This window comes from Pagrus major, chromosome 7 (assembly GCF_040436345.1).
Source record: "Pagrus major chromosome 7, Pma_NU_1.0".
Lineage (NCBI taxonomy): Eukaryota > Metazoa > Chordata > Actinopteri > Spariformes > Sparidae > Pagrus > Pagrus major.
Window position 1 is genome coordinate 12,450,089 of NC_133221.1, and position 14,533 is coordinate 12,464,621.

The window sequence follows — 14,533 nt, forward strand, 5'->3', positions numbered from 1 at the left end:
CATTGAACAACAACCCGTATTAGCTTTCTTGCTTACAAACAACCACATGTCTTGTCTTTGACCCAGCTTAGTGAACAAGTGACCAAACAAACAAATGAAGTACACGACTACCACTTTGAAGTCTTAGTAGCTAATCAGCCAGTCAGCTGAGGCATGTTAAATAGCTTTTAAACATAACTGAAAATGCCACTTCACTCTGTTTATGGTGTGGTCCTTACTCTACAATATCACTGCTAACAACACACTGTCTGGCTTGTAAAGAAATGCACAAGTTTGCTTAGTTTTTCTATTGTTCCCCTGCTGGTGCTCAGCCTGCCAGCTGCTGTCAAACAAATACGTCTGGCTCTGAGGAAAAGAAGCTTTTCTGATATTTACACACAGACCTCTTTTCTTCCTTATAAAACTAGTAACAATACATTAAAAAATCAAGTTGAGATTATATCATGATATGTGAGGTAATAGATATACAAATTTCTCTGGTATTTTCCAGATTTGGTATGTAGAGGTCTAAGTCCTGTGAGAGCCACTATAAGTATATTTCTGTACATCTTTTTACTTGTATTGCGGTTCATGGTGATCTATTGTTGTTATGAGTAGTAAAAAAAAACTGAAGGCAAGTTTTTTCTTTAAATTTTGAACATTACTTGTACTTTTGCTGCTGTTTTTGCTGCTCTCTGAGATATAGTGCTATTAATATAATTGATTGAATGAATGTGTCATGTAATCTGCCATGTGATTTTGTCACATGATCTCGATGAGCTTTATTTAAAACACCTGTTTTCATTACATTTTATGCCCTGATGAAGAATCTTTGTGAGTCGAAACACGTAGGCAATCCATTAATTATTAAAGGGTATTTGTTACAATCTTGAGTGTCATTTTAAGTGTAGACTGCCTTCCAACATGATGGACTTCCATTATTAATAAGCTGGACAGTCACTGTTTTTTATATTTAAGTTGACATTGTTTTTGACTGCAAAATATACTTAATTAAATGCTATGTTATAACTAAAAGTAAGCCACTGATGTCATTACATCTATCCACAAAGTAAATCTGACATTAACTAGCACACCATAACCCTGTATCTGTTATTGTTAATGCTGCACCTGACAGCAGTTAAACTACACTGCTCCACCTACGCTGATCTCAGGTGGTTTTCTCCCTCTAAGACACTATTTTCCTCATCCTTAGCCATGTCAGACAGGGTACACTCCTGCGTTTGTGGCAGAAGTGAATGCTCGACTATAGAATTCCTTGGCCAGAAGAATTTTGCAGTGTGGACTGTGGCGTTGCCATAGTAACAGCCCATCGGCCTATGGGTAATGAAGTATTTGACGTATTAAACCAACTGAAATGCAATTTCACAGGAACAGAGATGGAATATTACCATATATACAGTACTGTATGTGTATAGCATCTAATGTGGTTTAGTTTATATTTAATTTTTTGGTTTTTAGTTTAATTCCTACGTGGTCTTTGCAGTGGGGAGAAATACTTTCAGACCCTGCAGCATCCCTACATGTGCTTTATATTGTTGACTGTGGATTTAAGATGTCAGACTGTTCACAAAAGAAGAGTGAAACTCTAATAATTTTTTCATGCCTTTATCTTATTGTGTTCTCTTCCATTCTTGAAGCTTTGGTTATAAAAGGCTTTTTTTTTCATAATGGAGCAGCTCTTCACTTCATCACTGGGGGGAAGTTAAATATGTAGATGCTCTACTGTACTATAATCCCAGTGTGTTGGCAAGCACATCATGAGCGGCGAATATATATATATATATAACTGAGAATGAGTCAAGCTGGTGTGTGACACAGTTAGGATTACATTTACAGACTTGTCCTTTTGCGGTTGCCAATAAACTCTGTCTCGCCACTGAAATCTGTAAAGTGAATGAAAAACAATGTGACCCTGGATGCATTTATATGTTGGATAATACGCCTCCATCTTCAAAATAGCAGGAAAGAAAGAACAAATGTAAAAAAAGCTGTGTAAAATAAACTTAACCTCCAGCTGCCAGAAGCCCAAAAACAGCATCTAAACCCACAGAAAGATGTTCTATTTTCACTTCGCCCGCTCCATAGGCTTAGCCACTCATCCCAGTTGCAAGATGACAGCATAGTCAAGGATAAATTAGTCTGACGCTGCTCTGGCTAAACGCTGCCCATCATACCCTGTCTTGGTTGCTGCCGTTGATCCACATTTACTCTGCTTCATGTCCTTTGGTGTCAAGCACGCATCGGATCACCGACCAGCAGGAGAGCACCGACTGATCAGCTTTGTCAGGAGTGAGATGGCAGCAACAGCAACGGAAATACTCCCAGCACTCTCCCAAGATGGAGATACAGTGCGTCATCTGTGAGACGTGCACTGCGAGGCAGAGTATTCAGTGTCAACCTCCAGTCTGCTTACAGGTTTCTATGGGGCATTCTGAGAATTTGTGGATGTCTGGAGCTTCTGCCGCTCAGGAATCCTATTGTCACATTTAATCAGGCGAATTCCAAGCTTCACTGTTTTGTAGAAAATTCCCCGATTAGATAATGTGCTAGCCAGACTTCGAGCTAGGATGTGTGTGTGATGCTGCAGGACTTGAAAGCTCCCCACACCTCTGGCCCATGACAAGGAGCTGGTTGATGATAAATTAACTAGATGGTGATTAGTGTGTTGGACCTGGTGTCCCTCATAGTAGGATTTATAATTTGGCCAAGTATGTTGCCATTGCTATGCAATCTGTTGTATTATAACTTAGTCATTGTTTGGCTGGACATGACTACTCTTCAACACAAGGACAGGGAAGATCCCAGAGCACTCCTCTTCCTTACCACCACAACATTCAGCATCTCAAAGAAGAAAGAGTTGAATTATCATGTTCCTTTGACAGCAGCTTCCTCTAATCATGCAGATTCCTCATCCAGAAGACAGGACATAGTGTTAATGGCTTAAAGGAAGTGTAGAACCACGGCCTTGGTCATTGTGCCTCACTCCGGCCCCAAGCTTGTCCCAGCCCCAGCTATGACCAATGCTCCCCCTGCTGAATCTCCATCGCCCTGAGGGTCCTTTAGTAACACCAGCCTGCTCTCACAGCTGGTGAAAGGGCCTGCCTCATCCACCAGCGGCAGTGACTGTTCAGAAATATTTCTTTGAATGTGTCTGATGCTCAGTTTTCTATTTTTTTGGCCAGAAGTCCTGCATTTGTGTCCGCCAAGCAGTTAGATGTACTGCCCACATTTTAAGTATCCTCTTCCTCATTGAATGCAGATGATTTTGTCACAGAAAACATAACGAACAGCTCTCTGATTTTATACAGACTTGTCTTTCAGCTCCACTGGCACTTTGCTCTTCCAGATGGACGAGGGAAAGATAAATTTAATGTCCAAACATAATGAAAATCCCTGAATTTAAACTCCTGATTAGTTACTCACCACTTACACTCACTCATTACTTAATTACTCCAAGAAAGAAAGACTGGCAGACTTCCACGTTGCAGGAATATGACAACAAAATTTCACTTTGTAATCTGGAAAGGCTTTACATCTACATTCAGAATAAAACAGTAGACTACACACTACTTGTGACGTTTAACCAATCAGATCTTGTTGTGGGCGGGACATTGACTGAAACCACAGATACAAATCTGAATATCATCCCATTTAAAAGCAGGTTCAGATTGTATTTCACCTTTCTGGATTCTGCTCCTGACATTTGCCACAATGATTGACTAAACTTGTCACGTTGAGACCTCACGCTGCAATATATTCAGTTATAAATGTGATCCTGTGGCTTCTCCTGATCCTATTACGTTCATTGCTGGCTTCATTGCTTTGATGTTCATTCTAATTAGACCACTTTGCAGCCCTTTGTAGAAAAAAAAAAAATATCCGCGCATTTTTAATATGACCTTGGTGTAATCCTCACAACAGCCTCTTCTCCTCTTTAAGTGTGGCTCTTAATGGACAGATACGCTCCTCCTCCAGCCCTCTGCTTTACCCTGCCTGACCATGGCTGCTGCAGTTGAACCGCTCTGCCTGGTCATGTGTAGTACGCGCTGAATCCTAAATCCTGATACTGGTTGGATGCTCTAATCCGTTCACATCACAGAGAGCAAAACAGCATATTAATTTCATTTTGTTTTTAGTGCTGGAGCCAATTTGAGTAGCGAGGGACAGCTGCTGTGAGGATTGCCTGATCTTGCCTCCCATAGGATTTATGTTGGACCATCTCTGAGAAATCCGTTTAATATGACACCCCGGGCTGCTATAGGAAGTAGCTGAAGCTGCTGTGGTTTATGGTAATGCAACTGCAAACCCCAGACACAGCAATATGTTGCTCTATGTGTTTGAATAAACACACAGTAGGTCAATTACAGGGCATACTGTTTTAGATTAACCTTATTTTTTATCTAATGTGGTCCAGATTTGTATCATGTTAATTGTTATCTGGAATCCTTTTTGTCCTCATGAATGAAACTCAGAGAGGGCTTGAACTGAGTGGACACAAGCAACAAGGATCATGGTTTTGTTTTATGTGCATGTGATTAAATGCTCTAAGATCACTGTCCTGCTGCATGTTGGAGAAAGTCCAGCACTCTGGGGGTCAGATAGCTTTGAACGAGATAAACCACACACAGCCCACAATCAGATGGATAGATTTAATCCAGCCTGAAAAGAATTGACCCCAATAGTTTGAAAATGGGTTAGAAATGCAAGATACAGTTGTGCAGAGCACGATGCCAGACAGCAGATTAGTTCAAGACTCAAACAAAGCTCAAACAAAGCAATTGTACTACTTCCTGTGGCATAGTATTGTCTGTATTGCCTTTTCTGTTTCCAGAGTAGACTGAAGCGTTTCCTCTCTAAGCCCGAGCCCCCGGGACTATTAAAGCTTTGACAGCATTTTAAACGAGCACTGGTGGAGGATTCACCCTGGCAGCTACTAACCAATAGCATGCAATAATTCTCTGGGGGCCCAGAGGCTGCGCTGAATATATGGGTAGCGTGTTTTAACAGTGTATACACTGGGCTGTGCACGCTTAGGATGCATGACACAACAGCACATGACTGCAGAGGTTAACGCGCAACACGCAGCTTATTGGTTGCTTTATGTCTTGTTTCGCCTGAGACCAATACAGTGTCAAAGTCATTTTGTCAGGGAGGGAAGTTCACAGCTCCTATCACCCACCCTACAGCTTCTGCTACAGTTGCTGCTGTTGCTGTTTCTGCCACAAAGACGCATTTCTTTTCAAACCTAGAATTTGCCTTTTGCTCTGAGGCCTATTATCTTATTAATATTCTAATCTCACTAGCAAGTCATGGTAGTGATTTACACGTCCTGACATTCCCACATTGTTGCATGGCTATCCAATATTCCAATATTAGTGTTACAGCCTTTTTTCTAATTTTAATTAAAAGCATAAATGTTAACCCGTGCCATGCATTCAATCTTGCAGAGTCACTGAACTGGATCGCTGTGGTCAGGCAGCGCTGAAGTGCTGGCACAAGATGTTACCAAATGAAAACATGCAGAGAGGAACCAGCAGCAGTACAGTGAGGATAGTAAATGGCCCAAGGGAAAAGTGCAGCCTCTCTCTCTCTCTCTAATTACACTTCAGTGCGTGCAGTGGTGAACGAGGGAGAGCGGTGCACTGGGATCGCTTTAATGGGCAAAGCACTGATGAGAATCCTATGAACACCAAATGCTCCTAGCTCTGAATATTTCAGCAGGCGTCACATTTTGCGAGAAACATCCCCCGTGCTCAACAATGTGAAAGGAAGATGCTTTCAGATTTTTTGAAGGCGTGCATGCATGCCATCAACAAAGTTCCCTCAGCTCCCTGACAAGCCAGGCAGTGAATGAGATAAGCAGGTGTGTTGGATAGCTTCTACTTACAGTAAATACAGGGGAGCAGGATGAAAGCTGTCAGCTGCTCCAGCCTGTGCTTTAATGTAAAGTATGCTTGACTAACTGTCTTCCCCATAGTCTTACCATACTAACATACTCAAAACATACTCAAAGCAGTCCCACATTATTAACGGCTTAGTCTTCAGGTCTTACCTATAACCTAAATAGAGTCAGTTTTAAAAGAAACTGTGTACATCTTGCAGCTCCACTGTAGATAGAAAGAATAGATCAATATGAAGTACCCACTGTATTAACGAGTCCAGTTTTCCTACAGTTGATTGTTTCTTCTAACCATTTTAACAACCTCTGTCTGAAAATGTCTCGATAAAGCCTCTTGCGTGTATAAATGTTGTTTAAATGAATAAGTGGTTAGTTTGATGTTGGATATATACTGCTACGCTGTCAGACTCGCTCCATTAGATCTTTGTATCTTCAGCCTCCGGCTTTTTGGACTCTCAATTGTGCTGATAACCCTTGAACAATAGAAACAGAAATAAGTCTCATTGTGTAACTCAGATTTGTACACGTGATGTTAAACCCTCCTGGTTATGGACTTGGACTTTTAAGCAACACATAAACAGAAGAGACTGTGGAGGGTGTATTGTTGTTTTTGTGGGTAATGGATGTGCATTTATGGGTTTTGTTTTGGTCATGTTAAAGAAATAGTATGACATTTTGAGAATTTTTTGTTTGCCTTCCTCTCCTAGCTGAGCGTTAGATGAGAAGACTGACACCAATCTCGTTCCTATAAGCAGCTAGTTAGCTTAGCAACAGGGCTAGTGGCCACAAAAAATCATATGTTTTCATATTTTTCTTAGAAATAACCAAAGAAAATTGTACGTAGGATTTTAAGATTTTTTTTGCCTCCATTAATGGAATCTTTTTAATAATAGATCACATAGTCTAATACATAAAGTGTCACCTGCATTCAATCATCATTAAAGGAATAGTTCAACATTTTGGAAAATAAGGCTCTTTTTTTTTCTGCGGAGAGTTAGATGAGAAGGTCAATATCCCTCTGTTAACTATCAAGTATCCCCTCTGTTAAACATACAATTACAGCCAGCAGCTGATTAGTTTAGCTTAGCAAAAACACTAGGCATGGAAACAGCTAGCTAGAATTTGATCTTGTTTGTTCAATATGTATAAATACCAAAGTGTAAAAATTTTAAATCTTTGTTTCAAGGGAGGTTATGTGTCCTACTATTTTCAAGAAATAACTGGTCCCATCCAAGAAATAATCTGGAACTCAAGCCTGAAAAAACAGCAAACAGCTCAGTTTTTGACAGATTAAACAAATGAGATATAATGTGTTAATGAGCGTAGAAGTGCTGCTATTTTGTTATCTTTGGATATAAAGCCAGGCTAGCAGTTTCCCCCTATTTCCAGTCTTTGTGATAAGTTGAGCTAACCAGCTGCTCACGCAAGTGTTTATTCACCCTAAACAGCCAGGTTACTTTACTGTATATCAGCCGTACGCTAGCAAGCAAGGACACACACCGAGGATGTGTTTGTCTGTGCGTTTGAATGCAGGTCAACCTCTCATTGAACTAAGCACTTAACAGAGACTCCGGTTCTCTCAATTTTTTTCTCCTCTCCTCTCTGTAACATTATGTTCATGAAGTACATTTCCCCTCCAGCTCCAGTCAGCGGTCAACATTACGGTACATAGCACCTGACAATGAAGGTCACCTCTGAGGACCGCTGCTGCAGTCAGCTTGATATATGGGAGTGAAGATACATTTTTAAAAAGATTTTTAATGTCAAAGGTTAAAAAGTAATCTCTGAGGTCATCCAGCTCCGGATCAGAGCAGAATCCGATGTGACTCTGGGTGTTTATTCTGAGCTGGATGAAGAGGCGTATTTCCTTAAATATCGAACTGTTTCTTTACTGTTGATCAAATACTGGTGACAATTTGTAATTATGTTCTGTATTAAGTGATCAATCATTAAAAAGGCTCATGGAGATTCCACAATGGTAGGTGAAAAGAAAATTCTTCAAGATCTTAATAATCCAAATGAGCCTTGCTGCTCTTGCTATCCTCAGGCGTAAGAGAATAACATTTGCAACAGTCAAAAACAACACTTGCTTCATCGACAGGAAGCCCCGATGACATAACTTTGTGACTGAAACAAGCTATTAGAAGATTCTCACCAGACAGTGGGGATAACGGATGGCTCATCGAAAGTGTTAATACTGGAAACATGGACCCTGTACTTGTTGTAGCCTAAAGGAAGAGAGATATATTTTGGGTTATCAAACAGTATTATTGAATCTGAAATTAGTCTACGTTGTTCAGGTTAGGGGTTAAAACAAGGACAGATAAACGACAGGATTTAAAACATGCACAGTTAATTAACTGTATTGGACTGGAGTGTAAATGTACTGTACAAATGGCTGAAAGAAAGTGGATGACCGGGAGGAGCAATGAGAAAAAAAAGGTGATTATTGAAGGAGACTGCAAAAGCCAATACCCAGCAGCTGTATATTCACCCTTAGAACAAGGAGCGAGACCCAGATCAATACCTCTCTCTTTCTTCAGCGTCTCTCAGCTCCCTGTGCTCATCACCGGAGGCTAAAGGGGAAATGCACAGCTACAGGAGACATTTATTACAGGCCTGCTTGGTGGCTCTGTGGGACACAGCGCAGCAACTCTTGGTTCTGCTTGTTAGCGGGCCTAGTGTAGATCTAACAGGGGCTGTATGTCAGCATTGGGCTACGTGACATCACCTCCCAATGGGCCAATGGTGGGGGGTTTTGACAAAGTAGCAGCGATTTCACTGGCCCTGTGAGGATGATAGTTTTGTCAAAGTACATTTATGAGCAGAGCTCCATCCCAATTTGTTAAGTTTCATAGTTCTGCATAAAAATAATCCCAAAATGTATTCATTATGTTTCATTTCATATATTTTCAGCTTTAACTTTACCAAAAGAAACCCACAAAGTATCATCAAAGAGACTTTGCACTCCTTTATCTTAGTTCGACTTAATGAAGTCAGTCTTGGCAGGGAGGCACTGGCAAAAACTGATTCCACAATTGAGAATTTTTTGAATTTCTTTTTAAAGTCTGCATGCAGGACCTTGGATAAGTCCATTTTTTATTGATTTGTGAGTATTGATATTTAATTAATGCTTAAAGAATAAGTAAAACCCAATTTCATGGCTGTTAATTATTATGATCTTAAAGACTGATGTAAGTGACTAATTGATTCGTGTTCTGTGGCTCATGTTTAATTGATTTCAATGTTTTATTTTTAACAGAATACACTGAAGCTCTTCAGTGCAACCAAATCACAAAAATGGAACATCACAGACAACTACAGAGGGAAGGTATTAAAAATAAGATACCTAATTATACACCCTTGCCCAGCAACAGACAGTATCTATTCAGCTGGAGTGCTCTAATTATCAAAAACATCTCTACATTGACAGCTGAAAATTTGATGCATAGCTTAAAGGATACTATAAATATTATTACGTCCCACGGGGCTCTTTTTATTGTCAGCGCAAGCTCTAGAAACACTATTGCATAACTACAAAGTAGTTGGAAAGTCTCAAACGTCTTCCAACAAAAACAATTATTCCACTTGCAAAGCTGCAGCCTCGATAACATTTTGTGCTTGTTTATTGTTTGTCATCTGGCTTTGATTTTCCTACACAATAACATGTGAAAGCAGCGTTGTGTAGGAGCCAACTAAGAAGTCCCAGATCTCAGATAGTCACATAAGCCCAATATACACAGTTTACAGTTGTAGCCAGCATAATAGGACTACTTCACTGTAATAAATGAGTGGTGGGTTTGACCATCAGACGACCCCTATATAATTAAAATTTCAGTTTTGAGACACTAAGTACGTTTTGTGACAAACAAATGAATCAGTACTGAATCTTCAGGCAGAAATATGCTGAATTTTCAACCACTGTGTTCAAAATTCACTTTTAATCTCGGGATCAGGATACCAAAACCATTTTTATCTTGTGATGCCACATTTGATAGAATAATTTGGAGAAGATGTAGTTAACTCTAATCACTGTTCGAGTGTATTTTCTGTACACTACAGGCCTCGTCTACAGCACTCTCCTTCTGACCTACTCAGACTCTGACAAGGAAAGAAGTTTTCCTTGTAACATACTATATGTTAAAGCTTGAGACATCACTATGCTTTTTAAAGGCCCAAGTGGATCAACCATCCAGTTTAGTTCTTCAGACCTTATTAGTAGTAAGTAGTAATAGTGGAGTGGAGTCTACTCCAGCTTCTAAAAAGACATTGTTACATGATTTGTGAGTGGGAGGATTTGGTCGCAGATAGTGGCTGGACAAACCATTTAGAAAATGACATGTAAATATCTAGTTGTAAATAAAACTATATGATATTGTTATTATATGATTTATTATAAGAGAATACTCACACTATCTGTACATTGTATGAGTCTGAAGAGTCTTAGAGAAGCCCCTACACTATTATTCCAGCCCAGTCTCATTGTTATTCATGATTCTTCAGGGAGATATAATTTGGTTTATAAAATTAGTAAAGACAGAAACTGTCCTAATACTGTTCTTGTAATTTATTGTAGTTTCACATCCACATACATAATTTATCACATTACTTTCTCTGTGTTTGAACAAGAGCTCAAAGGAGCAATTTGTAAGATATGGCCAGAATTTCAGTTTAAAATATTCAAAAAATCTACCAACACTATCAGCAGAGTGTGAAGAAACAATGTCGAAGACGTCTATGTATTGTGTTGCAGAGGTGTCTACTGAAGTAAGCGTGCTAACCAGCTAGCTCGGGCCTGTCATGTTTCATAATACGACTTTGTACTGGTAAGAGGCAAGTTTTAGCTTGGAGATATAACTGTTGGCACAATAAATGACGGAAACAAACTCATAATATGTCAAGAAATTAAATAGTCTTACTTCTATTTTCCTTGCTTAACAGAAAAATACTACAATACATCTGCTGAATTCAAGTGTCTCTCTGTTACTAAACTAAGAGAAGATTAATTGCCTTGTTAACTCTTTCCACAATCACATCTGAGTATTATGTGAAAATAATAGTGCCGTTTTTGTCCACTGCTGACGTCCGACTCTGTTGTTTCTCTCCCGCTGCATGCCTCTCCCATCCCCGCCTGCCATGTCTTGTCATAATCTGGGACAGAGCTGCTGTAAATCACCTCTGTACTGTATCCCCTGCTGTCAAACTGACCTTTTGAAGGCTGCGTTCAGTCCCAGTTTGGTGTTCACCCTTGCGTCAGGCAGCCAAATCTGGTTGAGATGGGCCTTGTCGCCTGTGGTGACTCCCCCTTTGATCGGAGGTCCAGGTCCAGACAAACTCTAGGGCCACTGGCTCCACAGCTAACTGAGCCATGAGCTTATTAGCTAACAGTAGCTAGCTACAGCCAAGGATAGCAAGCAAAGAGCAGCAGTTGTTAGTCTGGTGATATGCTGCCCCCTATCTTTTTGGAACTGCCTTTGAATTCAAGCCAAATTGTCTGTCGTTGTGTTCAGTGTTTTTCTTGTTTATGTTTTATATCTTAACATATACTATATTGTAAGTAAAATGTGTTTCGTGACATGCTGCATAAATCCTCACTGTATAGACACAATCAGCCACAACAAGGTTACGCTTGTCAAATCTCAATTTCCATAATGTATAATGGTGATTGGGGTTTTCCATCAACTTAATGCTTGCATGAGTTTTTGCCCTCCAAATGACCCTTACAGGCCCAGAATACACAAACAACTCTCAGATCACTCACTGCATTACATAAGTGGACTACAACTGCAACCAATATGGCACTTATGTATGAGATCATTCAGGGTTGCGTTTATGACGATGCAGGTTCTGCTGGCTCGTAGCCGCTGGTCTTAGAGACGTAACACTCCTGTCACTCAGTGAATGTGCAAGAGATAATTCCCACAGACGGTTATTGCTGCCCTATGATGTGTGTGCGTATTTGAGGCAGAGAAATATTTGCTAACATCACACACAGTCCAAGGATTTATTCACCTTGTAAATATGTAAGAGCCCGCTGGCCACCATCACACAGACAGACAGATGCACTGAACCTGTGATAGAATCACATGAACTGTGAACATTATTTCTATCTCATCTTACCCCTGTGATGCTCAATACTTGACAGGGTTTCGTTGGTGCGCTGGAGGGGTGGGTGGGCGCTTATCACGTTTCTGCGTGTGTCAGTGTGTGTTGGTGTGTCAGTGTGTAGGTGTGTGTCAGTTTGTCAGCAGTGGCGCCTACAGGACGTGAACACGTGGGGCTACAGTCAGCTCGGGGTGGATGAATTGCAGCAGGCTGCGCTGTTGTAAAATTGCTGGTGTATTTGTCAGCACACCACTGTGCCCATCCAGGAACACTGACTCAGATAAGTGGCTGCTCTCACACTGTAGAGACTGTATGGGAGGTCAGAGAGACGTAAGAAGTGGCAAGCCAACACAGTGGAATATAAATGTGTGCAGTTAACAGTCCACATTCAGCTCCCAGGCAAGATTTCATGCTTGCTGTGGGAGCTGGGCTCTTACCATTGACTGATCCGTGAGTCACTCCACTGTGATACAGACAGCATCTGTTAGAAGGAATTTAATGCAGCATGGATTTCTGCTGTGTGAATTATGAGTTTTCATAACCTTGATGCACTATTACTGTCTCTTCATAGTGGGCTTTGACGACCGTGATAGAATAAGAGGAGACAGTCGCCCTAAAATATCTGTTGCCCTCATTTGCTCCGAATTGTGTTATATGTGTTTCTATACTTGGGGTCAGGCCAGCTAGGCCACAGTGTTTGCCTTTATAGCAGACTCAATGATGTATCATATACATAAGAGCATCACTTTGTGTTGAAAAGTGGCTGGGAGATAAGGGCTTAGATAATGACACTGACAACCTCAAGACTCCTCCTCCATTAAAAGAGTTCATAACACTGCACTCAGATAATAGGAGGACGACCAACAGAGGTGACTGTGTAATACAGCACAGATCTTCTGAGCTTGTTAAATCAGCCCTCTCTATTAGAGCGACACATTGTTGGAACTCAGTAGCAAGTAATATAAGAAAGTGCTGCAGCTTCACAGATTTTAAATTTAAGATTAAATCATAGCTAAAATCAACCCAATCATGTGCCCATCAAGCATAAATACAAACACTTAATCTCATTAACTCTGGTTGTTGCTGTTGTTGTTGTTATAGTGTTTTAATGTTTAATGAATTCTTACTGTTATCGGTCTTTTGATTTTACTGCAGTGATAATTTTGTTAACAGATATGTTAAATCTGTCTCCTGCCCAGGAATGACAGATGTAACTTAGCTTATAGCTAACTCGTGTAATTAAGTAAACCAACAGTTGGTACAGAAAACAGGTCACAAGTTATGTTTTAATATAAGTCAGGTCTATACGCTTTTGAAATGGTACAATTCATGGTCTTCTCAAGCCATTTTCAAGGGCAAACTATTTCAAAATAAAAGGCCATGTTCACATATACCAGTATATCACAGCACCAGGGATTTAGAGGGTTACTTTAAAAATGTATTCCGATAGAGTTACTAATTACCTCTTCAAAGATGTAGTCAATAATTTAATCCAAGTATCACACTGTTAAAGTAATGAGACTTGATTCCTTTCCATTACTTTTGGATTACTTCAATAACAAACATATGCAAATAAAAGAAATAGCAATAAAATAACTTGTATTTAATCTTAACAAGTATATTTGATTCAATTTTTTTTTTTAAATAGTCTTCAACATATGTGATTTTAGGCTATATAATGAGGGGATCATATGAGGTAAGAGTACATAATTACAGCAGGGGAAAAAATGCATAATAACATATCAAAATAAATTATGTCTCATTTGTTCGTTAACATTTCTTGGTGCAAGTGATTATTTAACACATTTTTAACCAGTTATGTGTTTGAGTGATGGGGAACAGAATTGGTCCCCAGCATCCCCAGTGTAAATGACACCTTTGCATATACTGTAGATGACAAATGACTTTGTTGGTAACATATTGACCAGCAGGTCATATGAGATTTAGTTTTACTCCAGTGAAGCAGTAAGAAAGTGACCTTTAGCTATACATTAGAGCTGTCACTGCCTGTCAGCTGATATGTTTTCAAAATGTTCTGTAAAACAAGGAGCCCTTCCTGTAAATTAATTAAAACATACAGTAGATAGATAGGACAGGACAGTTAAGTGAAGTTTTATTCAGCCACTGAAAAAACATCTCTAAAATATTTGCCTTTGCCCCAGAATTCTTCAGTTTTCAGTGAGCATTAGCAAAGACTTTGCTCCCACATTATCCCATAGTAAGTGGATTGGAGAGGATGGCGTAGTATCAAAAAATCATTTGTAGAAATGAGGGTTCATTTCCTGCTTTGGAACAAATATCGCTCCTTGAATATAAAGCTCATTTACATGCATGAGTCACAATCCTTCTCCTATGCATTGTCAGCGGAGTAGCTCCAGGCCGTACATCACTGTGGCGCTTTAGATTGGGCCTCTAGCTATCTGGTTTCCTGCTTGAATGGAACAGTTCATGCAATAAACTGAATGGGCTGTCCTTTTTAGTTAGAATAATAAGTGATTTTGTCTGTCTGGATTCGTTTTTTTTTTCACC